Below are 7,842 nucleotides of genomic sequence, written 5' to 3' on the forward strand. Positions count from 1 at the left end.
CAGATGTGACGGTTGTACCACAGATGAATAGGGGTTAGTGTGTATGCCCCAGTCTGATGGTCTAGGTACAACCCCAGAGACCGGGGTTCAATACCCATCTCTACCCTATTATACAACCCCAGAGACCGGGGTTCAATACCCAACTCTACCCTATTATACAACCCCAGAGACCGGGGTTCAATACCCAACTCTACCCTATTATACAACCCCAGAGACCGGGGTTCAATACCCATCTCTACCCTATTATACAACCCCAGAGACCGGGGTTCAATACCCATCTCTACCCTATTATACAACCCCAGAGAACGGGGTTCAATACTCAACTCTACCCTATTATACAACCCCAGAGACCGGGGTTCAATACCGGTTTCTACCAAAAACACAGAAAATAAATACATCTATAGAATAGGGGTTAGTTCATAATACATCTATAGAATAGGGGTTAGTTAATAATACATCTATAGAACAGGGGTTAGTTAATAATACATCTATAGAATAGGGGTTAGTTAATAATACATAGAATAGTCAAATATTATGGTGTGATTTACTCCTCTGCGAATGTCATCTATATATAATCTACATATCATCTATATATCATCTATATATCATCTATATATCATCTATATCATCTATATATCATCTGTATGTCATCTATATATCATCTGTATGTCATCTGTCATCTCACACCAGACAGGATAACCATCCTGGTCATGATGCCATCTCACACCAGACAGGATAACCATCCTGGTCATGATGCCATCTCACACCAGACAGGATAACCATCCTGGTCATGATGCCATCTCACACCAGACAGGATAACCATCCTGGTCATTGATGCCATCTCACACCAGACAGGATAACCATCCTGGTCATGATGCCATCTCACACCAGACAGGATAACCATCCTGGTCATGATGCCATCTCACACCAGACAGGATAACCATCCTGGTCATTGATGCCATCTCACACCAGACAGGAAAAGTAAGATGTGGACAAGCCATGGGAATGAACCTCTGTCATCTCCAGATGAATTGCTTTTATGCAGCGATATATTAGACTGAGCTGATGAATACGACATTCATGTACAGCAACAGTAGGGTACCAAGAAGAGATATTATACCAGTCTGTTTAAAGGTAAGGACAGACCAGTAGGATTTCCAGGCCTAGAGTACTTAGCACCTCTGAACCTCTGAACGCTAGCACTCGGGTGGTCCAGAGTGCTAGCGGGTGGTCCAGAGAGCTAGCGGGTGGTCCAGAGTGCTAGCGGGTGGTCTAGAGTGCTAGCGGGTGGTCCAGAGAGCTAGCGGGTGGTCCAGAGAGCTAGCGGGTGGTCCAGAGTGCTAGCGGGTGGTCCAGAGTGCTAGCGGGTGGTCCAGAGTGCTAGCGGGTGGTCCAGAGTGCTAGCGGGTGGTCCAGAGTGCTAGCGGGTGGTCCAGAGTGCTAGCGGGTGGTCCAGAGTGCTAGCGGGTGGTCCCTATAACAGACCGTGCCGACAGCAAGCGAAAGATATCTCCTGTCCTAATGGGAACACTCCTGTCCCGCGGCATCGCTGTGGGCTTCTCCTGTCGTGTCCACCTGCAATATGTCAACGAATGTGACATTTAACTATTGTAGTTCCACAGTGTGTCACCCAAGCTGACATACTGTTTATGTACCACGCATGGTGACATATTAGCATGCGGGTTCTTAACAGCCCAGCTGATTGGCACTGAGCTTTCTCCCTGCTCGCTCAGAATACCTCCCCCTCCCTCTCCGTCAAATCAAACCCATACCAGGAGTTATTTAAGAGGACTATTCTCGGGAGGGGGGGGGGGTCGAGGATGCTCCGTGTTTAAAAACAAACCTTTGGCATCTGCTGACGGGATGAGGACTGAGGCAGGACTTCAGAACTTCACAACATTCCTTCCTGGTCTTGGCAGAGGTGTGATGGAGGCTGGCGAGGGAAAGGGGACAGGATTCCAAATTGGGACCACTGTGATTCTGGCCAAATGAACCCACTCACCCTGGCCTCCCCCAAGAGAGGGTGGAAGGGAGGAGAGTGAGTATGGAGAGGGAGGTAGGGGGGAGAGTGAGTATGGAGAGGGTGGTAGGGGGGAGAGTGAGTATAGAGAGGGTGGTAGGGGGGAGAGTGAGTATAGAGAGGGAGGTAGGGGGGAGAGTGAGTATGGAGAGGGAGGTAGGGGGGAGAGTGAGTATGGAGAGGGTGGTAGGGGGGAGAGTGAGTATAGAGAGGGAGGTAGGGGGGAGAGTGAGTATAGAGAGGGAGGTAGGGGGGAGAGTGAGTATAGAGAGGGAGGTAGGGGGGAGAGTGAATTTAGAGAGGGAGGTAGGGGGGAGAGTGAGTATGGAGAGGGTGGTAGGGGGGAGAGTGAGTATAGAGAGGGAGGTAGGGAGGAGGGGGAAGGGGATACCTAGTCAGTTACACAACTGAAATGTGTCTTCCGAATTTAACCCAACCTCTCTCCATCCACGTCATCGGCGCAGTTGTTGTTAGGCGTTAACTGCCTTGCTCAAGGGCAGAACGGCAGGTTTTTCCACCTCGCCGGCTCGGGTGATTTGAACCAGCGACCAACACTCTTAACCGCTAGGCTACCTGCCTAAGGGAGACAGGGCAAGAGAGCTGGAGGGTGAAGAAGGGGTGGTGGGATGGAAGAGAGTATGGTTGAAATGGTGGAGGACAGGGAGAGGAGGGCAGAAGGATGGGAAGAGAATTCAATACAATGAGGAACTCTGATATGAACAGACGTTCTAATATGACATGCTCAAATATCCAAGCTATTATATTTATATATATAGAAATGTTAACATACTGACACAGTGTCAGATTTGAATTCTGAAATAAATACCTAATGCTGTAACACTAAACCAGTTTATGGAGCCCGCTGTTATTGATAAAGAAGACGTTCTTAATGTACTGGTAATGTACTGTAATGTACTGGTAATGCATTGGTAATGTACCGGCAATGTACCGGCAATGTATTGGTAATGTACTGGTAATGCACTGGTAATGTACTGGTAATGTACTGGTAATGTACTAGTAATGTACTGGTAATGCACTGTAATGCACTGGTAATGTACTGTAATGTACTGGTAATGTACTGGTAATGTACTGTAATGCACTGGTAATGTATTGGTAATGCACCGGTAATGTACTGTAATGTACTGGTAATGTACTGGTAATGTACTGGTAATGTACTGTAATGTACTGGTAATATACTGTAATGTACTGGTAATGTACTGGTAATGTACTGGTAATGAACTGTAATGCACTGGTAATGTATTGGTAATGTACTGGTAATGTACTGTAATGTACTGTTAATGCTCTGGTAATGTACTGTAATGCACTGGTAATGTACTGGTAATGTACAGGTAATGTACTGGTAATGCACCGGTAATGCACCGGTAATGCACTGGTAATGTACTGTAATGTACTGGTAATGTAGTGTAATGTACTGGTAATGTACTGTAATGTACTGTAATGTACTGGTAATGTATTGTAATGTACTGGTAATGAACTGTAATGCACTGGTAATGTATTGGTAATGCACTGGTAATGTACTGTAATGTACTGGTAATGTAGTGTAATGTACTGGTAATGTACTGTAATGTACTGTAATGTACTGGTAATGTATTGTAATGTACTGGTAATGAACTGTAATGCACTGGTAATGTATTGGTAATGTACCGGTAATGTACTGTAATGTACTGGTAATGTAGTGTAATGTAATAGTAATGTACTGTAATGTACTGGTAATGTACTGTAATGTACTGGTAATGAACTGCAATGCACTGGTAATGTATTGGTAATGTACTGGCAATGTACTGTAATGTACTGGTAATGTACTGGTAATGCACTGGCAATGAACTGTAATGCACCGGCAATGTATTGGTAATGCACTGCAATGTACTGGCAATGCACTGGTAATGTACTGGTAATGCACTGGTAATGTACCGGTAATGCACTGGCAATGTACTGACAATGTACCGGTAATGTACGGTAATGTACCGGTAATGTATTGGTAATGTATTGGTAATGCACCGGTAACGCACTGGCAATGTACCGGTAATGTACTGGCAATGCACCGGCAATGTACCGGTAATGCACCGATAATGCACCGGCAATGCACCGGCAATATACGGGCAATGTACCGATAATGTACTGGTAATGCACTGGTAATGTACTGGCAATGTACTGATAATGTACCGGTAATGCACTGGTAATGTACTGGTAATGTACTGATAATGCACTGGTAATGCATTGGTAATGTACTGTAATGTACTGTAATGTACTGTAATGTACTGGCAATGTACTGGTAATGTACTGGCAATGTACTGGTAATGTATTGGCAATGTACAGGTAATGTACCGATAATGCACTGGCAATGCACTGGTAATGTACCGATAATGTACCAGTGATGCACTGGTAATGCACTGGTAATGTATTGGCAATGCACTGTAATGTATTGGTAATGTATTGGCAATGTACCGGCAATGTATTGGTAATGTACTGCAATGTAGCGGCAATGTACCGATAATGTACTGGTAATGCACCGGTAATGTACTGATAATGTACCGATAATGCACCGGTAATGTATTGGTAATGTACTGGCAATGTACTGGAAATGTACTGGTAATGTACTGGTAATGTATTGGTAATGTACTGGTAATGTACTGGTAATGTACTGTAATGTACTGTAATGTACTGGTAATGTGCTGGTAATGTACTGGTAATGTACTGGTAATGTACTGTAATGTATTGGTAATGTACTGTGATGTACTCTTATTTTTATTGACTTCACATGTTGTGAAATATGTATATGTTTAATAATAAATACAAATGTGTATTTGTAAACACATTTTCGTTTGTGTCATAGATACATTACATTAGTGGAATCTAGCAGAGTTGTCTAGAAACCACTTACAATCTGCAACCACAATCTGCCACAAAAAAACAATCTGTTCAAAATGACAACAAACAGAGCATCTAATAAAGATGCATAAAGGTTTTATTACTGTGGGTGATACATTTAATCAGTAATATAAAACAACATGAAGTCTCAATATAATCACTAACATAACATATATGTCTCTATAAGCTTGGCACATCTAGCCACTGGGATTTTTGCCCATTCTTCAAGGCAAAACTGCTCCAGCTCCTTCAAGTTAGATGGGTTCCGCTGGTGTACAGCAATCTTTAAGCCATATCACAGATTCTCAATTGGATTGAGGTCTGGGCTTTGACTAGGCCATTCCAAGACGTTTAAATGTTTCCCCTTTGTTGCCTCTCTGATTAATGCCCTCCTTGCCTGGTCCGTGAGTTTTGGTGGGCGGCCCTCTCTTGGCAGGTTTGTTGTGGTGCCATATTCTTTCCATTTTTTAATAATGGATTTAATGGTGCTCCGTGGGATGTCCAAAGTTTCTGATATTTTTTTATAACCCAACCTTGATCTGTACTTTTTCACAACTTTGTCCGTGACCTGTTTGGAGAGCTCCTTGGTCTTCATGGTGCCGCTTGCTTGGTGGTACCCCATGCTTAGTGGTGTTGCAGACTCTGGGGCCTTTCAGAACAGGTGTATATATACTGAGATCATGTGACACTTAGATTGCACACAGGTGGACGTTATTTAACTAATTATATGACTTTTGAAGGTAATTGGTTGCACCAGATCTTATTTAGGGGCTTCATAGCGAAGGGGGTGAATACATATGCACGCACCACTTTTCCGTTATTAATTGTTTCAAATTTTTTGAAACAAGTAATTTTTTTAATTTAACTTCACCAATTTGGACTATTTTGTGTATGTCCATTACATGAAATCCAAATAAAAATCAATTTAAATTACAGGTTGTAATGCTACAAAATAGGAAAAACGCCAAGGGGGATGAATACTTTTGCAAGGCACTGTATATGGTATCACTTTGTTCAACAAATGGGTTGAAACTAATAGTCTGTGGTTGAACAGCCTGTTGTGCATATGCCAAACCTCAAAGATGTACAGTTGACATGTTACTGAGAACGAATAGCTTGATGAGATTTTGTTGAGCGTCTATAGATGGACTATCCACATACAGTTAGTGGTCAGTCTCTACCTTATTAATGACAAGGACACCATTACAGTAGTGGTCAGTCTCTACCTTATTAATGACAAGGACACCATTACAGTAGTGGTCAGTCTCTACCTTATTAATCACACGGACACCATTACAGTAGTGGTCAGTCTCTACCTTATTAATCACAAGGACACCATTACAGTAGTGGTCAGTCTCTACCTTATTAATCACAGGGACACCATTACAGTAGTGGTCAGTCTCTACCTTATTAATCACAAGGACACCATTACAGTAGTGGTCAGTCTCTACCTTATTAATCACCGGGACACCATTACAGTAGTGGTCAATCTCTACCTTATTAATCACACGGACACCATTACAGTAGTGGTCAGTCTCTACCTTATTAATCACAGGGACACCATTACAGTAGTGGTCAGTCTCTACCTTATTAATCACAGGGACACCATTACAGTAGTGGTCAGTCTCTAACTTATTAATGACAAGGACACCATTACAGTAGTGGTCAGTCTCTACCTTATTAATCACAAGGACACCATTACAGTAGTGGTCAGTCTCTACCTTATTAATCACAGGGACACCATTACAGTAGTGGTCAGTCTCTACCTTATTAATCACAAGGACACCATTACAGTAGTGGTCAGTCTCTACCTTATTAATCACAGGGACACCATTACAGTAGTGGTCAGTCTCTACCTTATTAATCACAGGGACACCATTACAGTAGTGGTCAGTCTCTACCTTATTAATCACAAGGACACCATTACAGTAGTGGTCAGTCTCTACCTTATTAATCACAAGGACACCATTACAGTAGTGGTCAGTCTCTACCTTATTAATCACAAGGACACCATTACAGTAGTGGTCAGTCTCTACCTTATTAATCACACGGACACCATTACAGTAGTGGCAGTCTCTACCTTATTAATCACAAGGACACCATTACAGTAGTGGTCAGTCTCTACCTTATTAATCACAGGGACACCATTACAGTAGTGGTCAGTCTCTACCTTATTAATCACAAGGACACCATTACAGTAGTGGTCAGTCTCTACCTTATTAATCACAAGGACACCATTACAGTTAGTGGTCAGTCTCTACCTTATTAATCACCGGGACACCATTACAGTAGTGGTCAGTCTCTACCTTATTAATGACAAGGACACCATTACAGTAGTGGTCAGTCTCTACCTTATTAATCACCGGGACACCATTACAGTAGTGGTCAGTCTCTACCTTATTAATCACACAGACACCATTAGAGTAGTGGTCAGTCTCTACCTTATTAATCACAGGGACACCATTACAGTAGTGGTCAGTCTCTACCTTATTAATCACAGGGACACCATTACAGTAGTGGTCAGTCTCTACCTTATTAATCACCGGGACACCATTACAGTAGTGGTCAGTCTCTACCTTATTAATCACAAGGACACCATTACAGTAGTGGTCAGTCTCTACCTTATTAATCACATGGACACCATTACAGTAGTGGTCAGTCTCTACCTTATTAATCACAAGGACACCATTAGAGTAGTGGTCAGTCTCTACCTTATTAATCACAAGGACACCATTACAGTAGTGGTCAGTCTCTACCTTATTAATCACACGGACACCATTACAGTAGTGGTCAGTCTCTACCTTATTAATCACACGGACACCATTACAGTAGTGGTCAGTCTCTACCTTATTAATCACAAGGACACCATTACAGTAGTGGTTAGTCTCTACCTTATTAATCACAAGGACACCATTACAGTTAGTGGTCAGTCT

The sequence above is a fragment of the Coregonus clupeaformis genome, unplaced genomic scaffold, assembly GCF_020615455.1.
Source record: "Coregonus clupeaformis isolate EN_2021a unplaced genomic scaffold, ASM2061545v1 scaf1354, whole genome shotgun sequence".
Classification (NCBI taxonomy): Eukaryota; Metazoa; Chordata; class Actinopteri; order Salmoniformes; family Salmonidae; genus Coregonus; species Coregonus clupeaformis.